We start from the raw sequence: 16,917 nt of genomic DNA on the forward strand, positions 1-16,917 counted from the left end.
AGCATCACCAGTTGCTGTGTGTGTGTACGGAGGACCGAGTTAGCTCGCAATAAACACCTCTTTGCTGCTTACATTGATCTTGGGTCTCTGGTGGTCTTTGTGGGGGTCCCGAATTCGAGCTTAACACAACTAAAAAATAAATATTGAAAGAAAGAAAAAGAAAGAAAGAAAGAAAAAAGAAAGAAAGAATATGAGCAACCCTTTAGAACCAGATTTGAAATACTTTGGGCAAAAATGTCCACAATGATAGTATTTGTTTCAGTCAACATTCCATTGTTATGACAAATACTTGAGACAATTACCTTATAAGGAAAAAAGGTTTACTTTGGCTCACAGTTTTAGAGGGTGCAGTCCATGATTGCTTTTAGGCCTGTGATGGGAATTGTGGATGGCAATGGCCTAGAGCACATGGCAGATCAAAACCAACCACCTAAGGCCAGGATGCAAAAGTGAGAAAGAGAAATGGGTCAGTGTCCCACAATCCTCTTCAAGGCCATGCCTCCAATGACCTGAAGACCTCTTATGAGACCCAATGTCTTACCAGCTCCACTCCCTCCCCATAGTGCCACCCTGGGGACAAAGGCCACATGACAATGGGGGACACTCATCCAAACCATAGCAGTACTGGATTATAGTCCACAAAATAGAATAAATATTTATGAATCCAAACTAATATAAACAGGGAGTGGGTTGAATAAATACGAAGAAGGAGCAGCTCTTACAGCAGAATTCCAACTTGTAATTGTGGAAGGGCAGAGAGCAAAAGGGAATGACCAGGCTGGGGCTGGGGCTCAGCAGTAGAGCTCTAGCCTACACATGCAAGGTGCTGGGTTCAACCCTCAGCAACAGCTAAAAAATTAATAAATAAATTGAAGGTATTTGGTCCAACTACAAGTAATATATATATAAAGAGTGAATGACCATTAGAAAAATGCAATAAATTATTAATTAATTAATTTATTATTAATAAATTATTAATGCAAATTAATAAATTATTAATGCAAATTAAGATTTACTGCTGATTTCTAAAATTAGTGTGCAAAATATGAGGTGCAAAAAATGGGTTTTAAGGAGAATGTCAAGACTGCTCAGTGGGGAAGACAATTTCTGGCAAATAGTGATGAGAAAACTGAAAGTCCACATGCAAAACAATGAAGTTGGATTCTGACCTTACGCTATTTCAAACACTAATTCAAAAGGTATACAGAACTAACTATTAGAGTTAAAAGGCAGCCTGGGGCTGTGGCACATGCCCATAATCCTCTCTGCTCAGAGACTGAGGAAAGAGGATGTCAAGTTCAAAGCCAGCATCAGCAAAAGCGAGGCGAGGCACAAAATAACTCAGTGAGACTCTGTCTCTAAATAAAATGCAAAAAACTCAATGAGACTCTATCTCTAAATAAAATGCAAAATAGGTCTGGGGATGTGGAATGTTCGAATATGCCTGAGTTCAATCCTCATTACCTACCTACATAAATAAATAAATAAATAAATAAATAAATGAAAGATTTAGAAGGCCAGACACCTGTTGTTCCAACTACTTGGGAGGCTCAAGCAGGAGGATGGATTGAGTCCAGAAGTTTGAGACCAGCATGGGCAATATAAGGAGACCCCAAGTCAAATGAACAAATGAAAAAGCCAAACGTGGAGATGCATGCTTGTAATCTCCACTACTCAAAGACTGAGGCAGAAAGACTGCAAGTTTGAGGGCAGACTGAACAACTTAGTGAAACCCTATCACAAAATTAAAAATGTAAAAAGGGTTAGGGATGTAGTTCAGTGGTAGAGTGTTTGTCAAGCATCTGTGAGGCCCTGGGTTCCATCCCTAGCACTGAAACATACACTTGCACAGAAAAAAACAAAAAAACAAAAACAACAACAACAAAAACAACCACAAGCAAAAACATTGAAAAACCAGCCTCTACCTCAGAGCAAAGCCTATCCAAGGAAGGGGGCATGACCCTTGTCCTTGGAAAGACCCACAGAGCACTCATAGGCACATACCCTTCTTTATCTACAAATAACTGGAGAGATCTGCTGCACCAGGTGTCCCTGACTCAGTCAGGCTAGGTGAGGACCCATAGCAACCCCCTAGCAGCACCAATCAGCATGAGACCAGGAAAATACCTGGGATGCCAGATGACTCTCCCGGTAGTTTATGGTGGTTGATAACATGTTGGGAAACCACGTAGTTCAGCATGTACTCCCCTTGTGGCTTAAACCAATCAGTTCAAATGAACCCCTCTCTTTTACTAGCCAATCACCCTTACCCAATTTGCTCCTGCCAGTGACAGTGCTAATCATGCTTTAGAGTTGTTTTATGATTTTCCCGTGGTTTGTGATGATTTGCTAAGAGATGCTATGATGTATGTGGGGGTCCCTGCTTTCCCCAAAGAGTGTATAAAACTGCTGCAAACCCTGGGCTCAGGGCCTCTCAGCGTCACCAGTTGCTGTGTGTGCCTGTGGAGGACCGAGCTAGCTCGTTGCTGCTTACATGGATCTTGGTCTCTGGTGGTCTTTTGGGGGTCCCGATTTCGAGCATAACAACATAAACAACAGAACTATAAAACTCTTAGAAGAAAACAGGGAAAAGCTTGATGATGCTTGATTTGACAATCGCTTCTTGGATCTCATACCAAGAACACAGGCAACAAAGTGAAATAAACAGGTAAACTGGACTGTACCAAATGTAAAAACTTCTGTGCATCAATTAACACAATCCACAAAGTAAAAACCTAAGAAGAGAAAATATTAGCAAATTGTATATTTGATAAGAAGTTAATATTCATAGTATATAAAGAGCTCCTATAATTCAACAACAAAGTAACCCAATTACAAACAAGTCAAGTCATCATGCAAGGCGGTGCATGCCTGTAATCACAGAGGCTCATGAGGCTTAGGCATGAGGATCACAAATTGAGGACAACTGCAGCAACTTAGCAAGTCCCTGTCTCAAAATGAAAAACAAAAAGGGCTGGAGATTGGTTCAGTGGTAAAGTGTCCCTAGGTTCAATCCTCAGTAGGACAGACAACCAAACCACCACAACAAAATGAAGTTCATTTTCCCAGACACCACTTGGGGAGTGGTTTGAAGGGGGTGGAGCAGGGGAGTGCCATATCTTCACAAGGCTGTTGGACGTGCCTCTTGGAAAACAAATGAGTTTCAGGAACATTCTACCACCATTCTTCTGTCCCCTGTGGCAATCTCTAAGACTAAGTCCTTGTCTCCCAGGACTCCCTTTCTCTCTGAGATCCCTCCCTCTGGACTTCCTTGGGCACTGTTCTCCATCATTCCTCACCTCAGTCAGACCTCACTTCTGTTCTGGGGAGTTTTCTGAGAGTCCTCTCCTCCTGGGACTATGTGGCTGGCAACAGTGGAGACCCTCCCTCTGGTCCCTCCCCACTCCCTGTTCCTCCTCACTTCCCTGGCTTCCTGCACCTGAGCTGCTGGCCTCACCTGCCTCTGGGGTTTGCAATCTTCCTCTGTTCTCATTCTCCACAGTGAAGTGAGGATGTGTGGATGGTGGCCTTCCTTGGCTTCTCCTGGTTGCTCCCTATAGTTGGAAGGAGACCTGGGACCCTTTAGAATTTAACCACTGCCATGTTGCCACCAGACCTGGAAGTCCAGCAGGCTGAGCTGGTCCTCTTTGCCCCATCCACACTCACTCTCCCCTGCTCCTCCCTGCCTGGACCCCTCACTCTGACCGTGACTGGGATCAGCCCAGAGGGAACATCCTAGGAAAGTGGACAAGGGGAGAAATAGTGATTCCCCCAGGTACCTTCTTGCTGGGCATGGTTTGGGGGCAGCTTTGTTCCTCTAATAATGGTGGTGGTTCCCGTCTGCTGACCCTTTCTTTTATAGCCATGGCTCCTTTTGGAGGCTGTGAAGGCCTCTCTTGCCCCTGTAGACCCAGGAGATACAACTGCCACCACTGGTGCTCACTCACAGGGAAAAGCTTCATGATGCTTGATTTGACAATGACCATTGCTCATTGGTCCCTAAGCCTATTCCTATCTCCATGAACAGTCCCTTTCCTCAAGTGCCCTTTCAATGGACCCAGGAGCCTGATTGATCCTCATGGATGTGTGAAGGTCCTTATGCTGGGCACCTCTTCCCTTGCTGACTAAAGAGCCAAGAGTCCAGTATCTGGATGAGAGAGGATCCCCTGTGGCAGGGAGGGGTCAGTGTGTGCAGGATCTGTGGGCACAGCATATACTATGAGCTCAAATTCATGAAGCACAAGTAGGAGGAGGCCTAGGCAGAATGGACCATCACAAAACTTTTGATGTTTGTGAGAGCTATAGCCCCAACCACAATGAAATATCTTGCTTAGCCAGGTACTGGGTTGTACACTTGTAATCCCAGGGACTGGGGAAGCCAAGGCAGAAGGATTGCAAGTTCAAAGCCAGCCTCAGCAATTTAACAAACCCCTGTCTTGAAATAAAAAATAGAAGGGGCTGGGGATGTGCCTCAGCGGTTAAGCGTCCCAGGATTCAATCTCTGTTTTTAAACAACAAACAACTAAAAGCCATGTTTCAGACATTTGGGACATCCTTACATATTTATTTATTTTTTTTAAGAGAGAGAGAGAATTTTTTAATATTTATTTTTTAGTTATCGTCGGACACAACATCTTTGTTTGTATGTGGTGCTGAGGATGGAACCGTGCCGCAGGCATGCCAGGCGAGCACACTACCACTTGAGCCACATCCCTAGCCCTCCTTACATATTTAAATACTGAAAATAAACATTAAAAAAGGAATTGGTAATAGGTAAGTTGCAAATTGCTATTAGAAAATTGGGTGTCTTTGACTTGATGATTCAGCCTGCTGTTCAATTATTGTGCAATTTTCCCTTGAAGAATTAGTCTACTCCTGTCAACACCAGATTCATCCTGTCCAAGGGGAGGTGGACTTGACCTTCTGACTCAGGATATGCTAGCATGGGTGCCTGGGCTCAAGGCCTTTCTGTTGGGGCCCTCTTCCAAGATGAGGTGGTGGAGGGTGGGCCCCGCCTGAGTCATCTTCAACGTGATCCAGACACTTGAAATTGTTCTGTTGCAGGAGTGGTTTGAGCTCAGCCCCTGAGAACAGAATCCATTCCTGGTTAGGAGGGTCACTGGTGAGGTTAGCAGCCTCTGGGGTGGAATGTAGAGGGTCTGCTGGGGCTTGTGGGTTGGGCTGGGAGGGCAGGGGCTGGTTATAGCTGGAGCTGGGAAACCAAGCAGGACTAGACCAGGGCCAGAGCAGAAGAGACTGGGGTCCATGTCCAGTCCTGGAAGTCTGGTCCCTTGCCTTCTCTGTATGGAGCATTTGGAACCTGTCTCTAGGCAAAGGGCCATAGAGCGTCCTCACTGGAGTGGTCACCTCGAGGCAGTGTATTAAAGAGGGACAGGGTCTCCTGTGCAGGGGGGATGGGGAGGGCCAGCAGTATCTGAGAGGGAGGGGAAAGGCAGCTGTTCAAAGAGGCTGCAGTGGGCAGGGCTCCAGGCAGGCTCCTGTGGACAGGGCGCTGCTGAGGGGCTGAGCTCTGAGGAGGGTCTGTCAGGGCTGGTGAGCTCCTGAGAGGGCATCTCTGACCAGCACACTAGCTGGGGCTTGTGGGGTGGGGTCTGGAAGCGGGTGGGTATCACTTCTCAGGGGAGGGGCAGAGAGGACCACTATGGAGGTGAGAGTCACACAGCCTCCAAGGAATCAGAAAAGGGGTTTGATGGTTCCAGGGAACATCCTCATGTGTCCCTCTGCCCCAGTCCCATCAGCCTCCCTGTCTCCCCGACCTCCACCACCCTTGCCCTGGGTGGCCTCTGGAGCTGTAACAAGGGCAGCATAGGGTCATCTGGACCTGCTTAAACTCCACAGTCCCCACCTTCATGGTTCTTCCCAGGTCCCCGGGTCATAGGTATCTACTTGGATAACTTGCAAGTGGAGAATTATTGTAATTCTTTTGTTAATGAGGCCTCCTCCAAATTATTTAAGCCTTGATCCACCTCTGCCCAAGGGAGGTGGCAGTGATATGTGTGGGGCTGTGGCCTCAGGCAGGATCCTAAGGTCCTGCTGCCCACAGCATACTCTACCCACCCTAGGGAGGCTGGCCTTGGCTCTGAGCCCTCCCAACCTCTCTCAGAACTGCGAGAGGGCTTCAGCTTTGCATGGCACAGGCTGTGAAGGCTTATGGACTGGTAAACACTAATTAGGCTCCACCACACCCAGGGCTCTGAGGGATACGGGAGTCAGTATGGGGAGGGCAGTCTCTGACTCCTGTTCTAGGCCTGGACCAAGGAGCAGGAAGGTGGAAGATCTTCTCATCTCAACTCCTGGCCAGTGGGAGTCACGTCCTTCAGCCCTCTCTCCAAGGAGACTTATTCCCCAACCACTCCTTAGCCCACTCCACTGGTTGGCCAGGACCCAATGCCCAGGGGTACTTCCTTAGCACAGTGGTGATGACATGGAGGAAACAGGTATTTACTGAGAGCTTGCATACTTTGTCCCACTGTTTATCAGTGCCACAGCCAGGAAGGCATAGTTGTTCCCATTTTATAGATGAGGAAACTGATGCTTACGTTGGGCTAGTGATTAAGGGAGGCAACATGTAGCATGTGGCTTGAGGCATCTCTATTCTGAGTAACCAAGGAGGAAGTCTGGCCCTGTTCCGTATGTGACGAGTAAAGGGCCAGTAAAGCTGCTTTCTGTGCAATTCTAGCTAGGGCCAGAGAACCTCCTTGGACCTAGAAGATCTTCTTGCTGATCTCTCAGATCCTCCCCTACAGACTGAAATCCAAAATGAATTGAGGTCGGGATTCCTCCACCTGCTGGCTGCCCCAGTACTGGGACACTCAGGAGCACAAGCGAATGATAATCAACTGCCTGGAAAGTCAGGGTGACTACCTGGCTCAAGGCTGTGACCTCCTCTGTTTGGAGAGCCAAGGTCCTTAAGAATGGGAAGGGGGGTGGTGCCCACTACTTTTTTTTTGTTTTTAATATTTTTTACCTGTTGATGGACCTTTGTTATCTGTTTCTGTGGGGTGCTGAGAATCAAACTCAGTGCCTCACACATGCTAGGCTAGTGCTGTACCACTGAGCTACAAGCACAGCCCACCACCACTGTTGTGTGCTTGACCTCAGGGGATAACTGAGTCCCCACATCCCTAGAACCTCCAAAATCCTGTCTAGGCCACACTGGGAACCTTGATTAGCAGACGGGGAATCCTGGGCATTTTCACCAGCTACATAGGAGGTCTGAGTTGGTAGGACAGTTGTCTCTGAGTGCTGTCCTCCCCTAGAGCACCCAGGCCCCTGCCCAAGCTGACTTCTCCTCTCCAGCCTCAGAACTGATCCCTGTCCTTCTCCTGCACAGGGTTGCTAGGACATGGGTGGGGGCACTGTGGGGTGTCTCACTGTAAGAGGGGCAGTGCCCTGCGCTGGCATGCCCCACCCAGCCTCTTCCTCTTGCTGCCATCTCCAGTGACTCACCTGCCCAGCTTCTTAAAAGGTCAGGTGAGGGTTTGGTGCTTGGTGAGACATCAGAGTCATCTATAAAAGCACACTGGTTCAGTCCCCAGCATCCGTCTGTCACTGCCTGCTGTTGCATGATGCTGGGAGGCCTGGGGAAGCTGGCGGCTGAGGGCCTGGCCCATCGCACAGAGAAGGCCACTGAGGGAGCCGGTAAGGACCTAGGGCTTCTTTCCCCCGTGTGGGGTCAGGGCAGGCTTGACTGGGCCTGTCCCCAGCTGATCCCAGGAAGCAGGCCAGGCCTTGAGGCATACTGAGGGCCTATTGGGAACCCTGGCCTATCACCCCACCAGGAGAGATGGAGCTACGGGGTGCAGATGCTGGGGAGGGCAGTTTAGGGTGGAGCCCCCAGAGCCTCACTGCCCCAAGCAGCCGTCTCTACCTGTGGAGCCTAATCCAGGATCCGTGGTAGAAGAGAGGCCAGGCCAGATGAGGCTCCTGGGGACAGGTGAGGAACACAGGTGCTGAGTGAGCAGCTGGCAGGTTGGATCCTTTCCTCTGAAAACTTGGGTGCCCTTCTGTGTCAAAACTGCCTGTTCTCACAGCCTATGAAAAAAGGATGGTGGATTTTAATTTTCATCATAATTTTAAAGCTTCAAGCATTCCCATGTTATGAAACAAATGAGTCTGATTCAAAGTCCATGAGGACATTTTCCCATTTTTTCCAAGAATTCAGCAACTAGTTTTATGGGCAAAGGTCTGCAGCTACTGGGGGAAGCTCATCCAGGTCCCACCTGTGGGACATGATGGTGGAAAGGTTGTGCCCAGGCCTGCTCTTCTCTTTGTCAACAGGTGCAGAGCTGTCTGCATTTCACTTTTAACTCCACAGCTGGTGTGGACTACCCACTTTAGTCTTTCCCTTGACTTGTGAGTTGTGTATGATTTCCACTGGATGATGATGAGGGGATATGGCAGAGGAAGCAGAGGAAGTTGGAGTTAGATTTTAGAACCAGTTTTGACTCCAAAACGTTTTGGTTCTAGGTTGTTACCACCCAAACTGTAAAACCCCCTAAGGTAAACAGGGAATGCCCTCTTCCTGAGGGCACTCCTTTGAGGGATGTGGTTTCCCCGGAAGAGGCTTAGGGATTCTGTCAAGGCAGAACAGCCAGATCAACCTGAGAGGTGTGGTGACTTGGCCAACAAGGTAGGCCTTGGCTCCTGGTCCCCAGCTGGCAAGAGGCCTGATCCCAGCACTTCTCGCCTACCAGACTGAGGAGCATGGAGGGCCCTGTGTCCTCATCCGGCTTCTCAGTTCCCTTTCAGCAGCCAGGCCCTTCTGTGCAGCCTGAATTGGCTGGGTGTGGCATCCTGGAGCTCCACCCTGGTGTCCAGAGGTACTGGGAAGGGAAGCAGGCTTGCATGGTGACTTTGTCTCTGAAATTGTCTGAATTGGTCTTCTTTTTTTAGTTCATGCTGTGGAGGAAGTGGTGAAGGATGTGGTGGAGCATGCCAAGCAGGCTGGAGAGAAAGGTAATGAGGGCTGGGGTTGGAGTGAGGTGGGGCAGAGGCAAAGAGGGAAGGAGAGAAGGAAGAAATGGAAGGAAAGAGAAAATGAGAGTGAAACGGTGGAGAGGAGAGAAGATCAGAAGAAAGGGCTGGGGAATGGAGCTCAGTGGTAGAGAGCTTGCCTTAGTATGCATGAGGTCTGGCATGCAATTTTCAGCATCAGCAAGAAACCAAAAAAAAAAGAACAAGTCCAGCATATAGTGGTGTATGCCTACAATCCCAGCCACTGAGACTGAAGCAAGAAGATTGTCAATTTGTGGCTAATATAGGCAACTTAGGGAGATGCTGTCTCAAAATAAACAGTAAAAAGGGTTGAAGATGTAGCTCAGCAGTAGAACACTCCGAGTTCAACTCCTATTTCAACAACAACAACAACAACAAACCAGAAGTTGAAGAGATGGAGGACAGGATGAAGAAAGGAAAGATAGGTGGGGCCAACGCCTTCTTTACCCAACAAAGTCAAAGGTCAGCCCCCCTCACAGCCCCAGTGTTGCATCCTTTCCATTGGTATTCAATTATCTGTGAATGCAATTATCAGTTCATACCAAACTTTTTGTTTAGGTTCCATCCAGGTAGTCCTCTCTGTGCAAAATCAATGCAAGGTGTCAAAAGATGATGTGGCAGACACTGGGACAAAACATTTAAAATATAAAATAATAAGCCAGCGGTGGTGGTGCTCCCATGTATTCCCAGCTACTTGGGAAGCTGAGGCAGCAGGATTGTAAATTCAAGGCCAGCCTGGGAAACTTAGTGAGACTGTGTCAAAATAAAACAAACAGGCCTGGGGGTGTAGTTCAGTGGAAAGGTACTTGCCCAGCATGCAGTAATTCCTGGGTCCAACCACAGTACCACATACACACAAAAGCCACAGGCTGAGGCAAAATATGTATAATAGAAATCATAATCTGATCTAACAACCCAATATAAAAAAGAGCAAAAGATATGAACAGAAAAGTGAAGAATGAATAGCCAGTGAACCCATGAGCAGATACTCAGTCTCATTCAAACTAAAGAAAGGCAAGTTGTTGGGGATATAAACCAAATTGGTTTTGTGGTACTGAGGACTGAATCCAGGGCCTTGTGCATGCTGGGTCAGCATTCTACCCCTGAGCTAAAACCCCAGCCCCAGGAGAACCAGGTTTGGATTTATTCTGCCTCTGCCCCATGGGATGTGTCCAGGAGTTGCTCTTGTCAGACTGCCCCAGCCCCCTGCCTCTCAAGGTGACATGCTGAGCACAGCAAGGGGTTCACCCTGACTTTTTCTCTGTTTTTCTTCCTGACAGCCCTTGCTGAAGCCTTAAAGAATGCCCAAGAGTCGGGAGAGAAAGTGGTGAAAGAAGTCACCGAGAGAGTGACCAACACTGTCACAGATGCTGTCACCCATGCGGCAGAGGGCTTGGGCAAACTGGGACAGTGAGCCTGCTGGCGACTACAGCGGACCCTCTCTATATTGAATAAAAAGCTGAGGAATGTGTACACTGAGTCCTTGACTTATTTCTCTTTCAAGGGAAACACTAGGCAAAGTTTTTGTTTTGGTGCTGGGGACTGAACCCAGGGCCTCACACTGCTGAGCATGCACCCGAGCACTGCAGGGTACCTCCAATCTCTGACAAGGTATTTTTAGGCTTAGTTGTACCTCAACTCCACACCAGCATGGCAAACACCTGCCAGTGGGTCAGGTCGTTTTCTAGGATGAGTCAGCTGATGCATCAGATGCTTCTGTGGTTTCTCCTGTCAGTAGGCAGCTTCCCTGCCCCTTAACCTGTTACTAGGGATTGAACCTAGTGAAGCTTTGCCACTGAGCCACATCCCACCCCTTTACATCTTTTATTTTGAGAAAGGTTCTTAATTGCCAGGTTGGACTTGGACTTGCGATCCCCCTCTTTGAGGAGCCTTAGGAGTAGGTGGAATGACAAGCATGTGTCACCTCTGTGCCTGAGCAGCAAACTATTGCTGCTCTCTCCCTCCTTTCTTTTACTGCATCCACCTCACTCTTGCTAATCTTGTGTTCTACCACGAGCTACCCTTCCATCCTGGGCTCTGTGAAAAGACTGTTTCCCCAGAAAATATGATTTTCAGACACCTTGATGCTTCAATAACACCTAGAGGGAGAACCCAAATTTTTCTTGCATGTTCTTTGGATCTTCCCTGAAATGCTCTTGTAGGACTCAAGGAAGGCAACAGACCAATCTGATTAGAAGTTTGGCAGGGCAGACTCCCACTAAGCTTTTTCACGTTCTGCAAGAGGCTCTGACAACATTTCTGCTGTATAGTTGTGGAACCGGGTCAAAGAGGCCCTGAGTCCACTGCTGAGTGGCCCTAGAAGCTGCTGTTGAATCTCCACTGGGTCCTTGTGTCAGGTCCATTTGTTGATAGAAGTCAGTACTGCACAGGTTACACATGTGTAAGCAACAGTGAGCTTAAAAGTTTTGGAATACAAAAGAGGAAATGATGTGTAACAATAGAGCTGGGAGCTGTTTTTTCTTAGGAAGTAGAAGAAAGTGTGCTTTGATTAAAGAATGAATTAGTTGCTTACTATATTTCTGGTCTACACTTGCCACTGTCCAGCTAGAATTGGACATTGTATCTCAGTTGGTTCCTGATGACTTTGAACTTCCCCTTTCTAAAACCTAAGCTTAGAGGGCTAAAATTATTGTGGGTGGCAGAATAAAGTAGAACACCTGCTTTGAATGGGAAGTCGGTTTTTAGGTCTTTCTTTTTCAGGTGTGCACAGGTACACACAGGGGCCTAAAGGGCATATTCAGATTTATTGTGGCATGTCTGTAATAGTGAGAGGTTGTTAATATCCTAAAATGCTATCGGATATCATATGTGTAGCAAGTTCTGGTGTTTATTAGGCGTCACACACAACATAGAGTTGATACATATGAATTCTACTGTATTATAAATTCCTTAGCTTAAAAAAATGGGACCCAGGTCCAGATGACCATCAACTGGGATTGGCCAACAAATATTGTATATATTTGTAATGGAATATTCTGAGGCTATTAAAAATGAGGGGAAATGTACATATATCATTAGGGTGTGTCCAATTATCAACAAGTTATAAAATATACATGTAGAAGCAAAAATAACTGTATAAGGAAAAAACTGATAGCATATGTAGAGGAAAAATAATTTAACCTGTTTCCCTTATGTTTGTTTAAGAGAAAACCAATAACTTTTTTTTTTTTTTTTTTTTGTGATGCTGGGGATAGAATTCAGAGTTTAGCTCTATTACTGGGCTACATCCTAGCCTTTTTTTTCATTTTGCAATAGGGTGTTGTTGAATTTGGCCTCAAACTTGGGATCCTCCCATTTCAGCCTCCTGAGTAACTGGGATTACAGGAGTGCAACACCACACCCAGATAATAGATTTTTTTTCCCCCCAAAGATGTGGTTGTAGAGGACTGTATTACTTTATTCAGGATTGTTTTCTAAAGAAATGCTACTCAAAATTTGCTGTTTTGCAAACTCCATTACTACTTGGTAACAAGTAGCTGAGATTGGAAACTTTATAGTAATTTGACCATTGCCTGGATCTTCAGGGGTGATCAGTGGACGATTCTTGCTGAACAGGATGTAGAACAGCTTGGGTTGTTGAACTTGCCTGGCAAGTTGCATGTACACTAGTCACTGTGCAATAAGACCACATACCATCAGTTAAACAGATTGTTCATTCTCAGAGAGCTGGAGAAACACTGCCTACAACTCCCTAACTTAACTTTGCAGGTTGTTGTTCTAGAGTAAGCACTTCCACTCTCATTTTCTTTTTGCTGCCTGTGCTCTGCAATGAGGGACATGAAATCAACTTCTATCAAACTATGCATGTTATAAATAGCAATATAAAAAGTGAGAGTTATGTCAGCAAAAATGGTGGAATAAGGACTGCTATAATTTTTCTCCATTAGGAAAGCAATGAGAAAATTGCTCTGTATGCAGAGGTCAGCAGAAACCAATGTCCAGACCAGACTGGAGCCCAGGACCCCAACATTCCTGACTTCTTGAAGAGTCTGCCTAACTATAGCCTTCCATCTCTTTGAAAAACCCGAGAAAATCTTATACTCTTGTAGTTGACTCTCCAGACAAATTGAAAGTGGTGTGGGGAGGTGGGGATAAGGCTCAGTGCTAGAGCATTTGCCAGGCATGTGTGAGGCCCTGGGTTTGATCCCCAGTACAACAAAAATAAAATACCAACAAAGGAAAAAAAAAAAACCTGCTGGCATTATGAGAATGGGAGGTGGTCACTTGATATGGTCACCTCTCCTTGCTCCTACTTTGGAAATTATCGATTGAACTCTTTGACCATCTGTCTTATAAACACCTGATGTTCAAAGGTGGAAGTCATATAAACACTGTCTGTAGCTACCTGTGGGTAAAGTTTTAGTATATTACCTTCCAGAGGCCTTCATCATCCTATTTGTTATCATGGTTTGATATCATGTTCTGTATCAGAAAAATTTTAGAATTAATCAGTATTTATTGTTCTCATGATAATACAGCAAGGTGGGACTCTGAGCTAGTTTTCTGTCACCATACTCAAAACACCTGAGATAATGAACTTATTACATAAGGAGGAAAATGTTGCTCTAACTCATGATTTCAGTTCATGGTAACTTGCCCCAGTGCCTTTGGGCCTATGGTGAGGCAGGACATCATGGTGAGTGAAGGCAGTGGGGGACACTGTCATTGCAATACAGCCTGGAGAGAAAGAGCAAAGGGCTGGGGGCCAGTGCTCCCCAGTGACCTACCTTCCTTCCACTGGGCCCCATTGCCTAAATGTCCCACCATGTCCCAAGAGTGCCACAGGCTGGGGACCAAGCCTTCACCATACAGGCCTTTGGGGACATTCATCATCCTAAATATAGCACACTCTCAAGTTCAGATTCAGCTCAGTAGAGCTCTAAAATGCTTACTTCATCTGTCCATGAAGCTTTGTTAATGTTGTTTTATTGTGGTGGACTGTATATTTCTCCAAGGCTCACTTCTGAACCTGTGAAAACTCAATAGAAAAAAAAAAAATTAAGGGATGGGGATATAGCTCAGTAGGTAGAGTGCTTGCCTCACATGCACAAATCCCTGGGTTCAATCCCCAGCATGCTCCCCCCACCCCCAGCCTGCCAAAAAAAAAAAAGTTTGGGCTGGGGTTGTGGCTCAGAGGTAGAGTGCTGGTCTAGTATGTATGAAGCACTGGGTTTGATCCTCAGCAGCACATAAAATAAAATAAATGTATTGTGTCCACCTATAACTAAAAAGAAATTATTTAAAAAAAAAGTTAAGGGCTGGGGATGTGGCTCAAGCGGTAGCGCGCTCGCCTGGCATGCGTGCGGCCCGGGTTCGATCCTCAGCACCACATACAAAGATGTTGTGTCCGCCGATAACTAAAAAATAAATATTAAAATTCTTTCTCTCCCTCTCTCTTTAAAAAAAAAATTAAAAAAAGTTAACATGCTCTAGATAAACAAAAATAAAAAGAATTCCTGAGAACTGACCTTCTCTATGGGAAATAATTAATAGCCTTTCAGGCTGAAATGTAAGGATGGTAGTTAATAACTCAAATCTACAGTGAAAAAGGGGGAACATGAGATGTAATTGAACAGGTAAATATATGACAGTAAAAATGTACTTCTGAGTATTTATTTTTTTTGGGGGGGAGGATATTGGGAATTTAAGCCAGAGGTGTTTAACCACCGAGCCATATCCCCAGTCCTTTTTATCTTTTGAGACAGGGTCTCTCAAGCTGCTTAGAGCCTTGCTAAGTTGCTGAGGTTGATCTTAAAACTTGAGCTCCTCCTTCTTCAGTCTCTCAAGCTGCTGGAATTATAGACATGTGCTATAATGCCTGGCTCAAATGTACCTTTTTCTCCTGTAATTTAAAAGATAACTGTAAAAAGCAATAATTTAGATCTTTATTGATTGGCATATGATATACAGATATAATTTATATGACAATAACAGCAGAAAGGGAGCAAAGGGAACAGAGCTATATGAGTAAAATTTTTGTATGCCTTTAAGTTATTATTATTTTTTTATGGAACTGGGGATTGAACCCAGGGCTTAATGATGCTAGGCAACATTCTGCCACTGAGCAGCCCTTTGTATTTTTTTGAGATAGGGTTTTGCTAAGATGCCCAGACTGGCCTCAAACTTGCAATTTTCCCGCCTTAGCATTCTAGTTAGCTGGAATTATAGGTGTGTGCCACCATCCCTAAGATAGGTTGTTATTAATTATTAAGTTGTAAATCAAGATGTTATAATCCTAAGGGCAACCACTGAGAAAATAACTCAAAGGCTTAGACACTGAGCCACATGCTGCTCAAAGAGCGACTTTAGGAGTCAGCATCATAGCAAGAGACACCAAGAAAAAAATCAAGCCAGGAATGGTGTTGCATTCCTGTAACGCTGCCAGACTGTGGAGGCTGAGGCAGAAGGATCAAAGCCAGCCTCAGAAACTTAGCAAGGTCCTAAGCAACTCAGCAAGATCCTGACTCTAAATACACACACACATAAAGGGCTGGGCATGTAGCTCAGTGGTTGAGCGTCCCTGGGTTCAATTTCTAGAACCAAAAAAAAAAAAAAAAAAGACAAAAATCAAGAACTGTAAGACTGCCTCTTTTGATAGCAGGAATCAGATCAGAAACTGCTGTCAGATTATCTTAACTTCCATCTCTGTGAGAAGGCAATGACTGCAAATGGGAGTGATGTCTGTGGTACTGGTACGAATGTGTGTTAAGTCCCTCTGCTCGATATCCTGCCCCTCTGCTCGATATCCTGCCCCTCTGCTCGATATCCTGCATCTCAACTAAGGATGAACACGTGGCAGAAGGCATATTTCCTGGGAAGATTTAAACTGGTTCTACATGGCTCTCCTGTCCTTCTCCCAGGATGGTAAAGGAGGACTTGGGTACATGGTAGTTCCTACATTGGGACCCTAGATCATTAAATGATAAAAACTCACTGGGTAAAGTTAAAAAAAAAAGTGTACAGTAAAAGAAAAAGTTGTCAAGGGAATGAAAATGGTCATAATTATTATCTTGTGATAGACAAGTCTCTTCAATTATGAGATTTTTTTTTCTTTTGTAAAAATTGCGGGGAGATACTATGAGACTAGCTGTCTCCCCACTGAACATTTTTTAGTATCAGTGGAAATTTTCTATTATTCCTTGCATGTTTAATTGGCACACCCCTCTATGGGATAATTTCCTATTTTCTGCATTAATTCGCTTATTTAGTAATGGTAGCATAGAGTCATAAATTTCTTTTGAATCAGGAGTTCTTTACTCAATAAATAATTATGAATAAATAAGGAAATTTCAGTTAGGGAGTTATTTCAGTTAAAGAATAACTGACCAGATTTTAACTCAAAACTTGAGGAATCAACTAGTGCTGGGTCATCTTTATAGACTCCATTTCTGAGAATACAGTTTAATATCAACAATTAGTACCTCTCAACATTTTAATCTTTAAAAAAATTCCAATATCAGAGCCAGGTATGGTGGTGCACACCTATAATCCCAGAGACTGGAGAGGCTGAGGTAGCAGGATTGCAAGTTCAAGGCCAGCTCAGCAATTTAGTGAGGCCCTAAACAACTTTGTGAAATCAAAAACCCCTGTAATACCATCAGGGGTCAGGGGCTGTTTGTAGCTCAGTGGTAGAGCACTTGCTTGGCTTACAGGCCGCCTTGGGCTCAATCTCTATAACTGCAAAAAACCAAACAAACTGAAGTCATCACTATTGGTTTTTCTGAGGTTTAGTCACGCCATGACTAAGACTTATCTTACTTTCACATGATCTGAATGTACTGACCTACCCAACATCATTCCAAACATTCTAGAATTTGTTTTCACATCCTTCTCTCCATCCTGACATACTTCAGTACTACACTTAGGTGCTGCAGAAAG

The 16,917-nt window shown here is 45.3% G+C and overlaps 1 pseudogene; it reads left to right on the forward strand.

The window, feature by feature from the left end:
- Nucleotides 1–13,654: 13,654 nt before the first annotated feature.
- On the forward strand, nt 13,655–15,864 carry LOC143381056 (cytochrome c oxidase subunit 6B1 pseudogene; annotated as a pseudogene).
- The last annotated feature ends 1,053 nt before the right edge of the window (nt 15,865–16,917 follow it).

This window comes from Callospermophilus lateralis, chromosome 15 (assembly GCF_048772815.1).
Source record: "Callospermophilus lateralis isolate mCalLat2 chromosome 15, mCalLat2.hap1, whole genome shotgun sequence".
NCBI lineage: Eukaryota > Metazoa > Chordata > Mammalia > Rodentia > Sciuridae > Callospermophilus > Callospermophilus lateralis.